We start from the raw sequence: 12,832 nt of genomic DNA, 5'->3' as shown, positions 1-12,832 counted from the left end.
GGAAATTTCTATTATGTATCCGACCATTCTTTTATTCGCATATCTGTACGATCGAATAAATTGTAGATACATAATTCGAAGAAAAACTTTATTCGTTATTATTCGAACAATATTTCATTCGTGTATGTATTTATAGTTATCAATGACTCTTCGATCAACAGATGTGCATAATCTAACGAAGCTGCAGAAATTTAAGAAAAAACTTTTACTTTTCGAGTTGCGATATTCTTATCGGAAATTGGTGATCCATGTGAAACTTCAACATGTTCTAATTATTAAGATGATGCAAAAGTGTTACAATATATTATTAACTAACTACTTGTAATTGGAGCAAATTAGAATGATACTTTCATAATACCTTTCAATACTTTAGTAAGTGCTTTTCAAAGACTACATTGTAAAAAGGAATTTTGAGATTTATATTTTTATGCAGATGCTTTTTTATAATTATAATAAGTAGTACACATTCCTAAACTTCTTCGTATTTTTGGGCCACTCTATTTGCAACGTATTATGAAACACTAGCAATGTAGCAGTAGAATAGGTCCGTGACTAGTCAAACGCGGTCACGGTTATAGTAAGGAGCAAATCTGTGGGTATTGTTAATGTGAAATAACTTTCTTTCATTTTTCAGCTATACGTTCCCATATTAAATTTTGCATAGTGTTCATATTTTACTCTTAATAGATCTCAACATATCTCTGTGTATACATTTTTCACCACAGTAGTAATTATTTACTTCAGACAACAATTAACAACTTCTTTTAACTAAATTCTTCGCACAACGCGTGGCATTATTACCTGTGCAATAAAACCCACAATTTTAGTACAGTATTGGAAATAAATAATAAGGAAAACATATCTTATATATTCAAAGTTTTAAAACTTACTTTTACTTCTAAACTTCATTATAAACGTATATCTAACTACAAGCAGAGAGTTCTACTGAAGTATCATTACTTTTCACCGAAACCAACCATATCTAATAATTTAATATAATTCACTTTATTTCTTACAAGTAAAACAAACTATATATACTGAATAAATAAGGTTGTGTCACCCAAGAAGTACGTATTTACTTATATTATATTAATATAGCTATAATACAGCTACAAAAATTTGCTCAAAAAGTGAAAAATAAAAGGAATGGTGTCGTGACAATTATTCAACATGACTTGAATAAAACGCAACAATCTTCCAACAGATCTACTCCCTTTTGCAGCGCGCATCGACTGTCAGCATTTTATAAACTTACAACCCCAACAAAATCAAATCCGAATTCTCATTTACAAATGCCTACGCAAAGATTTCGCTTGCGAATCTCGCTGGCTCTGAAAGCCGCGCGTACAAAATTTAGACGACGACTATTTCCTTGTGAATAGCCAGTGAAAATATCGCGCGCACGTTAGGCGCTCGACTATATATTTCTCCACGTATGCATCGCAAACTGAGCACATTTAAAAACCATGCAAGCCACGTGTGTTTCATTCAAGCCCAAGCGTGTAGATATAGATCAGCCGGGATCGATGCAGCGATCAATAATCTTGTTAATCTCACGATACGAGCTCTCGTAAGCGAGGTTGCGTGTTAGGACGATAGCCGGCGAGCCAAGCGAAGCAAGTGTACCATGCACCGCCGCGACAGTGCTCAATTCTTTGCTCTTGTTCGGTCATCCTCAAGAATTTTCGGTATTCGAAGCGCGAATTCCCCGAAAGCGCGCACTTTTCTAGACACTGTCGCTCGAAAATGCGCTTTCGGGGAAGCCCGGAAAAGCCCGATAAGGAACGCACACACGGGAGTGGCACGATAACGAGACACACACACACACGCACGCACCCTCGCACACACCCACACCCACACACACGTACACAGGCGATACACGAATCGTACAATTCAAGAGATTAGATGTATATACATACATGTGTAGACGTGTACACGCACATAGCATAGAGAAAGAGAAGAAAGGATAGAAGAATGACAAATAGAGCGAGAAAAAGTGATAGAAAGAGAAAGAGAAGAGATGAATGGTTTGTTAAGCTGCGTTCCCACGTATGCAACATACAGCGCGGACCGAACACTCGGGTTCATTCGAAATGTTTTTCCACGCGCTTTTTTTGAGAGTAGAGTAGGGCTGGGACTATTCGAATATTTTACAAGTATTCGAATGCTACGAATAAACTTCGAATATTGAGTATTCGAATCTTATTATTCGAATACTATTCGAATGTTAATATTCGAATACTATTCGAATGTTATTATTCGAATACTATTCAAATGTTATTATTCGAATACTATTCGAATACTGATGCATTCGAATACTATTCAAATACTGATGCATTCGAATAGTATGGTGTGAAGTGGGTCAAAATTAGCTTACAAGTTGTCGCCCTGACAAATGAAGCTAAAGAACTTGATTTATAATTCACACCATACTATTCGAATACACCAGTATTCGAATACTTGGATATTCGAATAGTATTCGAATACTTGGATATTCGAATACTTGGATATTCGAATACTTGGATATTCGAATACTTGGATATTCGAATACTTGGATATTCGAATACTTGGATATTCGAATACTTGGATATTCGAATACTTGGATATTCGAATACTTGGATATTCGAATACTTGGATATTCGAATAGCATTCGAATACTTGGATATGCGAATAGTATTCGAATACTTGTATATTCGAATAGTATTCGAATACTTGGATATTCGAATAGTATTCGAATACTTGTATATTCGAATACTTGTATATTCGAATAGTATTCGAATACATGGATATTCGAATAGCATTCGAATACTTGGATATGCGAATAGTATTCGAATACTTGGATTTTCGAATAGTATTCGAATACTTGGATATTCGAATACTTGTATATTCGAATACTTGTATATTCGAATACTTGTATATTCGAATAGTATTCGAATACTTGGATATTCGAATAGTATTCGAATACTTGGATATTCGAATTATATTCGCCAAATAATTGAGCAACCGAAGTATTCGAATATTCGAATACCGAAAAATTCGAGAAATAGTCCCAGCCCTAGAGTAGAGTACACCGGTGTGTATTCTGTGTCGCATATTGAAAAAGCAGAAACTGAACTTCTGTGCCGACACTGTTGAAGCGAACAATGGAGGAATTCAACAACACACAGGGTTGCGCGTGCATTCTTCTGCTTTCTCAATAGTTTGATGATAGCACGTGGCGAGAGTTCTTCGCGCGAATTCTTGCAGATAAATTTTGGAAACGTTTACAGACTTCTTCCAGAACGGCCACACGTTTAGCTCTAAAACTCTTGCGGATTTCTTGCGCAAATAGAAGAGAAACGTTACTGTCCCTTAAAAATTTCGAATTTCCCAAATTAGACCTTCGAAGAATTCTTTCTTTCTTCGCAACTCCTGTGTTCGACGGAACGTGGACCAAGCACAACTCGCGTTCAACGAAAAGAGAAACGTCTCCGGAACCTGTGCGCGTCATGTCGCTGCTGTGTGTGCTCCTGCGCGCTCGAGTTACATTAATCACGAGATCCACTCGAGACTATAGCGAGAATGTGCTGGCTCCCATCGGCCCGAGGACCTCCGGAACAGTCGGATTTCTTTCGAAAGTCGTTCGTCTCGTTCGAGATATGTTACCCAGACTCTTATTAGCGGGGACGAAGAGAAGAAACATAAGTTTAGGAATTACAACTGGCCGGTAAAGCACACACGCGCAATCGTAAATGAACGGCATGAGAAGATGAAAGTATGAAAATAATAGGAATCGTTCGTCAAACGTTTACGAATATATGCGTGTCCTTTGTACGTGTGTGTCGTTCGCGCAACGACATCGTGTCCGTGTGTAGGTGTACGCGTATTTAATTACGTGTGTAAGCGTGCATGTAGCGTGTGTCCGTGTGTTCTCTGTGTGTCCTGAGTGAGCTTGACTATGTTTATATGTGTTCGCAGGTGGTGGATGCATATAAAAATGTCAGAAAAAACTCGCATGCGATTGTATACGTAATGTAAAAGCACCTCCTCCTAGCTGTAATAAGTAAACACATAAGTCGCAGTTCCACGTTCAACAATTAATAGAATTAGTAAACGAGTGTGTGTGTGTGTGTGTGTGTGTGTGTGTGTCTGTGTGTGCGTGTGTTTTGTTTGCCAACGGAAAAGAAAAAGACAACGAATATGTAAATATATATAAATCTGGCGCTGAAAAAATGAGACACAAGTATACGTATATATATGCATGTATATATATAAGTATTAAATATATAGTCGCCAAAAAATTAATATATGTACTGCTGTAGAGATATATATAGAGAGACGTATATATGACACACGAGGAATATTACGTAAGCTGTAAAGAGCATTAGCTTTGTGCAATTTACGCCAAAGTTGCGTCTGTGCAGTGAACACTTTTCCACGCAATTGCCGGGTTCGGATAATTCTGACGAAGTTCCGCGAACGATATCGGGGACACTGAGTTATTCTGTCCTGACAAGTGAAGCGACGCCCCAGATGGCGTGGAAAAGGATTCACGGCGCCTGCAGCGGGGCTAGCCAACAAAACTTAAAGAATGCAATTTATATCTCTACGAAAGGAAGAAAAGTAGTGGAAAATGTTATTACCAAGAAACAAAAAGAAAACGATGGCAAATTAAGACATTCGCTTCGGAGGTAGTTTTCCCTGGGAAAATATTGGAATTCCAACTGTCTTTTAGAATATAATATTCTATCGATGAAAGAGTGAAGGAGAAATTTTGAAAGTCGTGACTTTTCGGTGTTAAAGTTGTTTGCGAATTCTATTTATCCAAGGAAACAGCAGGATTTTAATACGGGCGCGCAATGCCCCACACAAATGGGACAACCAGTAGCTTTCAACTTATTGGCGACAGAGGAGTTGTAAGAAAAAAATTAAATTTAATAGCGAAATGCAACTGGACTTTTTTTCTACGTTTATTAGAACTTAATGACTTTCAATGTACTGGTCGTTGCAGTTTTCTATTCCCCTAGAACAGCTAGTAAATAACAACTGCCCGAAGCGAATGTACCAATCGACCACTGGAAGAAAAAGGGAAAAAAGATATCACCAATTGAACGGTTTGAAACGACGGAGTAAATTAATCGTATCAATCGGGGGGTAAGGGAATATGAAAAACGAAACAGAGGGATCTCTATAATAGTTAAGTGCCGGCCTGTAAAAACAAAAATGAAATCTTCACGTAACTTGTACAACAAATAAGGTTATTCGTAATTGTCCACTAGTGTGCGTTAACATCGATGCAAACAGTTCGAGAAGACAGAATAAAATAAAATTAAATGGAGCACTACGCTTCATTCACTATGGTCATGGTTCATTCACTACTGATGGATCAAAATGGATAATAAACAACGTCATTGATTGGCTTTCTACAGACTTTATTCCCTGATTGGTCAAGTTTTTTTTTATATAGAAGCGACACTGGAAATTACGTAATTTTCTTCTGTTTTTTTTTGTTGCAGTAGCTTTGTTTTTCAGGGCGGATATCTTTTTTCTCGGCCAATCAAGGTTAAGGATTATTAATGGTCTAAGTAGCAAAATCCAAACACGTTTATATCGAATATTAATAACATTATATATGTATATATAACTATATGTACATATATATATAGAAACAGGCAGCAGGCAATTAATTTAAAGACCATCAATGATGTAACGTTCCGAGGGGATACGTAAGTCTTCTCTTTTCTTTTGTTTTCTTTCATTGTGGATGAGAAGGGTGGTTGGAGATTGAGGAGGACAGAGATGTCCACTGAATCGGGGAGTCGAAAGAGAGACAGAGTGAGATGGACGTGGTGATATTGGTTTGCTCGTCGCAGAAAGTATCGTTAATGTGGGAACAATGAGTATTCCAGAGCTCTGTGCAAGTTACTCGATCGTGGGTAGCTTTTTGGCACAATCGAAAAGAAAATGAAAAAAAAAAAAAGGAAGGTCACGCAGAGACTAATCGATCTTACGAAGCAGAATACGCACTACAGTAAACACGTCCCCGTGTCGTCGAAGACAAAAAAAAGAGAAAATCAAGGAAAAAAGTGATACAGTTTCGAGCATACTTCGCACAAGTTCGATCAACTAAAAAGAGCAATTAGGCACATTACATTAAGAAGAGAAAAAAAAAAAAAGAAGAAAAAAAAGAGGATAATGTACATAAAAAGCACACAAACTTTATCTGTTTTCCTTCTGTTCGTTGGTCAAAAATGAATCAATAAACGTAGTCTGTGCATTTGGTTTTTTCAATCTCAATTATATTTCTTTTATTTGGATCTCATTTGCTCAATAAATCTTCGTGTGACCCGAACTTAGTGCAAGTCATCGAGTTGTTACATCACAAACAGGTTTTCTTTTATCGTTACGATTACTAATTACCATCATTATCGTATATTTACCAAATATTATAATAATAATAATAATATAATAATAATAATAAGACCAATTGCGGTTAGTTGGATAAATCGATATAGTTGCCGAATTCTATTTGCAATAGTTTAATTAACGACCATTACATCGCATATAATTCTCATTCTTTTTTTTTCGTACTCTCTTTTTTGGTTTATCTCTCGTTTCACTTGTAAATCGTAAACTCCTAGGATCGGTGATTCATTTTTTTTTTCTTTCTTTCCGTTTTAGACTAGGGAATCGAAGGGCATACGACATTTTTTCTTTTTTTTAACGTGGCGAGGAATCGTGAGGAGGGTACAAGGAAAGGTCGAAACGCGATAAAAAGAAATAAATGACGTCGTATCTGGAACTAAATGTTCGCGTATATGTTAACAAAAATATCTTCTCTTTGCTTTTAGTCCCAGGCTGGAAAGTTCGGTAGAAACTTGGAGCAATTCTTTAATTAACACCTAATTCAATTTCGCGCAAAGGGAAATGCTTGGTTTTTAATTATGAACGGCAATCAAATGTGCCTTCGATAAGATTCTCCTCTATTCTTAGCTCTCATTCTCCACGATGCAAAACACAATCAGTTAATTTGTTAACCTACCTACTATGTACACGAGTTACTATGTGCGTATGCATGGCTGGATCGGCGCTTAAAAACGTATTCCGCATACGTACATGAATGTGTTTTTTTTTTTAAAACGTTAAAACTTCGACTGGCAGAAGTGTGCAACGATCCTCGAGATCGATTATTTAGAATTAACAACAGAGAACTCATACTTAGCGCGAAACTAATCTTGCTAGATTCGGTAAATGTTTAAATTAGGGGAGGATTCTCCGATTTCAACGACCTTCACATATGTTGTCAAGGTCATCATTCTAAACAACATTTCTCTGTATACTTTTCGACGCTCGGCTTTGGTTTACGAGATATTCACAAAAAACTATTATTAGTATTGGTTGGGGAGGGGGGGTAAGTAAGTGCAGGGGGTGCGTAAAGCAAGGAGTCAATTCACTCTCCCCTCACCCACAGTTAACACTAGAATTACAGAGTATAAGACATACTCACATCAGTTCGCTACCATGCTTTACGCGCCCGCGAGCGGACACCCCCAACCCCCACCCCCTGATCCAGACCAAACCAACACTAATACCGTCGGTTATGAAACTGATTTCAATATATTATGCCGAAAGTTTTTTTTATTAATATCTCTGAAACTAAGGCGAACCGCCAAAAAGTTTAGAGGGAAATGTTGACAGCATATGCAGGAATGAATGTGTTCTAAGAGAGTTCGAAAGTCGCGCGCTCAGGCTGGCAACCGGTACGTACGCTAAACTGGCCCAAACCGACGCAGACCGGTGCGAACCGTGGCAGTTCTGCGAGAACAACCGTTGAAGACAGTCGTTAAGAATCCTAGTGAAAATCGTGCATACTGTGAAAAGAGTGAATCGGATCGAGCGTGGCTTACGACTTAAAGTTCTGTATATCAAGAAAATATTCCTTATATACCTATATTTTTTGCAATTATAATTTAATAAATTCTCTTTAAATGAGATTATTAAAATCCTACACATATGTCAAGGTCACTGAAATCGGTGAGGGGGTAGTTTCTCGACAGGTTTACCATTTTTGGGGTTAGCATATTTATTCGCGCGTTTTATAAACATTTATCATATAACCAACAATTAGAGACATTAATTTACAAACAATGCTAATACTGTCGGCTGTGAAACAGTCGTCTGTATAGGTAGATTTCAGTGTACAATTATGCCAAGTGTTTTGCAAATATCTCGTAAACCAAAGCCGAGCGTCGAAAAGTATAGAGGGAAATGTTGTTTAGAATGATGACCTTGACAGCATATGTGAAGGTCATTGAAATTGGAGAATCCTCCCCTAATGTAAACATTTACCCTAGATTCTTCTGCATTTTCGAAGTTCTACTTCGTAAAAAGTCACAAGGAAATAAATGACATCCAGTCGCATTGGTCCTTGTATACCTGAGCACAGACGATCCATTTTCCCTTTCTCTCCTGAAAAGGACTTTTCGTACAATGAACATCACGAAGAATGTCATTCCAATTTTCTGAATATTTTACGAGGACTCCTCAGAATTCGATTACTGAAACACCCTGTATATAGTACTTAGCGCGAGGGACATAAATATTCACTGCACATTGCTTCCAAATTGAATTTTCTGTTGCTCAGTATTTACACAAATCGTCACTCGCAGACGTGTAGTAGGGGAGGCCGGGGTAAAGTGAACCTAGGGGTAAAATGAGCTTGCTTAATTTGATCTTTAACAATAGAATATATTTAGAAATTTTGGTGACGTAATAAGTGATAATTATGCACATTCAGATATCGAAAAATGTAAATTCATTTAAAAAATTAGAAATTAATTTTTAGAGACTTCCGATTGGTTTTTTGTTCCATTTAGCTTTTCGGAGAAATGAGTCATAAATGCGTTATTTTAACTCCAATTTTTGTCTGCGTGTTTAAAACAAGCTTATAAACATACACGTACGCGCGTTTGCGAAAACATTAATCCTAACATTATTAAATAATTAATTTTCCACTGAGTACATATTCGGGGTAAAGTGACCGGGGTAAGCTGAGCTGCAAATGGCTGCTCAGAACCGATGCGCAAGTGATGTGCGCAATATCCTAACCTATCAGCTGGCTAGAAAAACACGTGACATGGTGGAACAGAAACTAACCTCAAAAAAATGAAAAATCTGTCAGTCTTTGTCAACCACGGTGCAAAAAAGCCAGAAGCTGCCGTGCTAAACGCGTCATTCCAGCGCAAGGGATTAATATTTACCTATATCCTTAATTAAAGTTCTTATTTTGTTGCACCGCACTTTATCCCGGATAGGAGATCACTTTACCCCATACACCACTTGCATCATTTCTTTCAAGTTGAATTTTAATATACTCTAAGTTTATTTTAAGTATTTGTTAATACCCGTGGTTGATCATTCAGATCGTTCGGGTGTTCTAGTCCCGACTTTCCCCAAACGTGCATCTGGCAATACTCGAGGTCAAGTCCCACCTAAACAGTTGACGAAACTTTGGGCCTAACCCTGAGATGTAAACATCTGCAACGCAAACGACCAGGCTAGACCTCAAGTGCCTCTACGAGCTATAGCGACTTAGGTGCGAGGTCACAAAGCGGGGCCTTAACCGATATCCTGTTGGGTATAGGCCGCTAAACCTGGCCCCCCACTACCTCTTGCAGGTCTGTGTTTAGGGAAGATCAGGAACAAAACCGGGGCCCTATGGGTCAAGTGTTACAACTTCAATTTTAATAAAATAAAACAGAAATTGAAGATACTGTTTATCATTACTAAAAGACAGCAATTAAGCTTTGCTACTAGCTATTAAAAATTGTCTCATTGTCAGCACATATTAAATACAAATCCATTTCAGCAAGGTATATGTACCTACTGCATTACAACAGTAGCAATATAAATCATTTTATATCAATAACTTATTTTACCCTAGGGCCCAGGTTTTGTCCTGGTCTTCCTTAAACACAGTCCTGCAAGAGGTAGTAGTGGGGGCACGTTTAGCGGCCCGTACCCAGCAGGGTATCGGTTAAGGCTCCGCTGGGTCCTCACACCTAAGTCACTATAGCTCGTAGAGGCACTATACTGCCTGCCGTAATAAATTTTACAACCCTGTCCCTGTTACAGGGTGTCCCGGAAAAGGGTGACCAAGTGACGCGTCGACAGTATTGCTAAATTTCATTATAAATCTATTTCCACACATTTTTATTGAAAGGGAAAAATTTGATTCGACTTCAAACTTTTTCTGGCTCACTTTACCCCGGTCTCCCTTCGTTTATTTCTTCTCGTAGACAATTTCACTGATGCAACGAACAACCCAGATTCTATCTATTCCACTCCCCATCCCTGTAGCGCTGCTTCGTCACGCCCGAATAAACGGATTACGTGTTTAATTTGCCCCCTATGAACAGCCGTTTCTTGTCCCTCAGAAAGGTGGACTCCATTTCATAAAACGATTCAGAGTTTCGCGCCGATACGCGCTCACCCCTTCCCTCTCCGAACCCTCTGCCAACCCCCGCCCTCGGCACACACAGAGGCAACCCGTTACCATAGTCCGGTTTTATTCATTTTCTCGGCGGAAGTGGCACGCGAAACTTATTAATTTCGCGAAAGCCGCCGGGCGAAAGAAGCGATACGGGCTCGAGGGAAATCTGTAAACTCGAGCATTATAAAACTTACGGGGGACTCTGGCGTTGGGCGGGAAGTTTCAGCGAAACTAAACTCTGGGGTGGCAAGAAACATTATTGTTGCTCCCAAAACGTTTTCCCGCGCGTTCCAAGCCGTATCGACGAGAAGAACTTGACGAATTCGAGGCTCTTAATTAAACGCGACGCCGCCTGTCTCCGAGCAACAGAAACATATCATTCTATGTTTTCTGAAGCGACCAGAATAATTTTGTGACCAACTGGTTTAGTGGCACCTTTCATGAAAGACGTAATAAAAATTATATTTCGTAATTAGTCTGCTTATGAGTTCAATTTCTTCATACGTGCAGAGTAATTTTGTGGTTTAGATGTACAGGGTGTTTCATACGATGTGGACGTCCCTCAGAAGTGAACTTATGACTTAGGAATAATGAAAACAGTTGGCATAAATATTTTTTAAAGGATGTAACACCGAATGACATTCTTCAATTTTTCTAAAAAAATTTCAGTAACTGGATCAAAATGTTATTAATTCCATAAATTTGAACGTCAGATGACATGTTTGTTAGCGTGAGAAACAGCTTCGATTATTACGTTTCATTAAATTTCGTTGCTAACTTGTTACGAGCATTGAACCTGATTTACAGAACAATTGTCGCACTTCCTTCGATTTTCTTGAAATAATCGACGATCAGATGAACGTCACATTGCTGCAAGTTGCTAATTCCTTTTTCACGTCACTTATTTTAAACAAACATGGACGTTCCTGACATCTTGAAAATCATGACTCTGAAATACAATTTTCTTTCTGAAAGGATATAATCTTGCTTTTGAGGCAACATGGCTTTAAGAATAAATTCTTTGTAAGGTAATTTGTGATCGTTATGGGTTTATTAGCAACAATGGAAATATTCAAAGTGGCCATGTTAAGTGGAAACTGTGTGTTGCATTTTATTCTCGTTGATGTTAAAATAATGAAACTTTCGAAACAGTTCTCCCTAAACCAGTGGCGGATTGAGAGGGGGCGCGCGCCCCTCCCTTAAGGGAAAAATACTTATTTTAATTTGCAAAATACTTATTGTAACTTAGCAATATGAGAGAAAATATGATAAATTGATACCAAAAAAAAACACTTTTTCATTTAGCAGGAAAATATTATCGGCAAGTTGCCTGGTTTATTTCTCAGATTTACGCCTCCCCTCCTGAAGAAAATCTTGGATTCGCCCCTACGCCCCCCCCCCCTCCCGAAAATCCCAAATCCACCCCTGCCCTAAACATCCTCTTTATAAATTCTTCAGTGTGAAAATTTCCCAATCGGCATTCAGTATTCGCCGAAATTTATTAACCGTAGAAAATTCTAAATAGCAAAACAAGGTACTCGCGTCGAAAATCATTGCACACTTTCGAATTCATCTATTTCTTCCCTTTTTGTCTCGCCCATAGTGTACATTTCATCTGTAGTAATAAATAATTGTTATTATCATCACGGTTTAATCGTTGCCATTATAGTTGCTCGAATCGCCCATAGAAATGTACAACTCTATCCGCTATATCGTGTAATTACTTCTCTTAAATCGAAATTTACGCCATAGTGTTAAGTTAACCACAAGTAAATATACCGTAAGAGTACATACATATACAGTGTGGTCTGTATATCAAATTCACCCCAGCTACTACTTTAAATACTTATTTTTTTCGACGAACCAATTTTATATATTTACTGAATTCTGAAGGGCCAACATAATGCTGGACAATATTTTTTTTAAGCTGGCTTTCAAGATCACCTTCAGTTTCTTAAATGGGAATATATATTTATTTTACCATATTTTTGCAACCGACAGCAACACAAAAATTCCACATTCAATCGGTATCGAGTCCAAGAGGTAAAGAGAAAGGCCCACATTGCTTTCACTTCTTTCCTCTCTTTTTTGTAGGAAGTATATACAGTTGCATGTAAAAAAGCGAGGGTGATTGGGCTACTTAAAAGAAAAATCATTTTCTACTACCGTACCGGTCTCGTGGCAATAAATAAAAGTTGCTCCTCAAAAGGATAATAATTTAATAGAGTATTCAGGATGAGCGCGATATATGGACCACCCTGTATATATGTATATATATATATATATATGTATAAATCGTAGCCACACTTTTATTCATTGGAATTATGCTTGATCTCGCCAGCAAACCGTTCCCTCCAACCA

The 12,832-nt window shown here is 38.0% G+C and overlaps 1 protein-coding gene and 1 long non-coding RNA gene across 11 annotated transcripts in view; both read right to left on the bottom strand.

The window, feature by feature from the left end:
- The window catches only part of LOC143369102 (uncharacterized), a 366,056-nt gene that overhangs the window by 22,871 nt on the left and 330,353 nt on the right, over positions 1–12,832 (bottom strand). The window lies entirely within an intron of this gene.
- LOC143369139 (uncharacterized) lies at positions 6,212–11,001 on the bottom strand. Its single transcript, XR_013085346.1, has 2 exons — positions 10,517–11,001; positions 6,212–10,480 (listed from the first exon to the last, which is right to left on the bottom strand). It is a non-coding gene; the product is annotated as an uncharacterized LOC143369139 (long non-coding RNA).

Source organism: Andrena cerasifolii, chromosome 5, assembly GCF_050908995.1.
Source record: "Andrena cerasifolii isolate SP2316 chromosome 5, iyAndCera1_principal, whole genome shotgun sequence".
Classification (NCBI taxonomy): Eukaryota; Metazoa; Arthropoda; class Insecta; order Hymenoptera; family Andrenidae; genus Andrena; species Andrena cerasifolii.
Note: the sequence above shows the minus strand (reverse complement) of the source record. Positions and strands in the feature narration are given on the sequence as shown.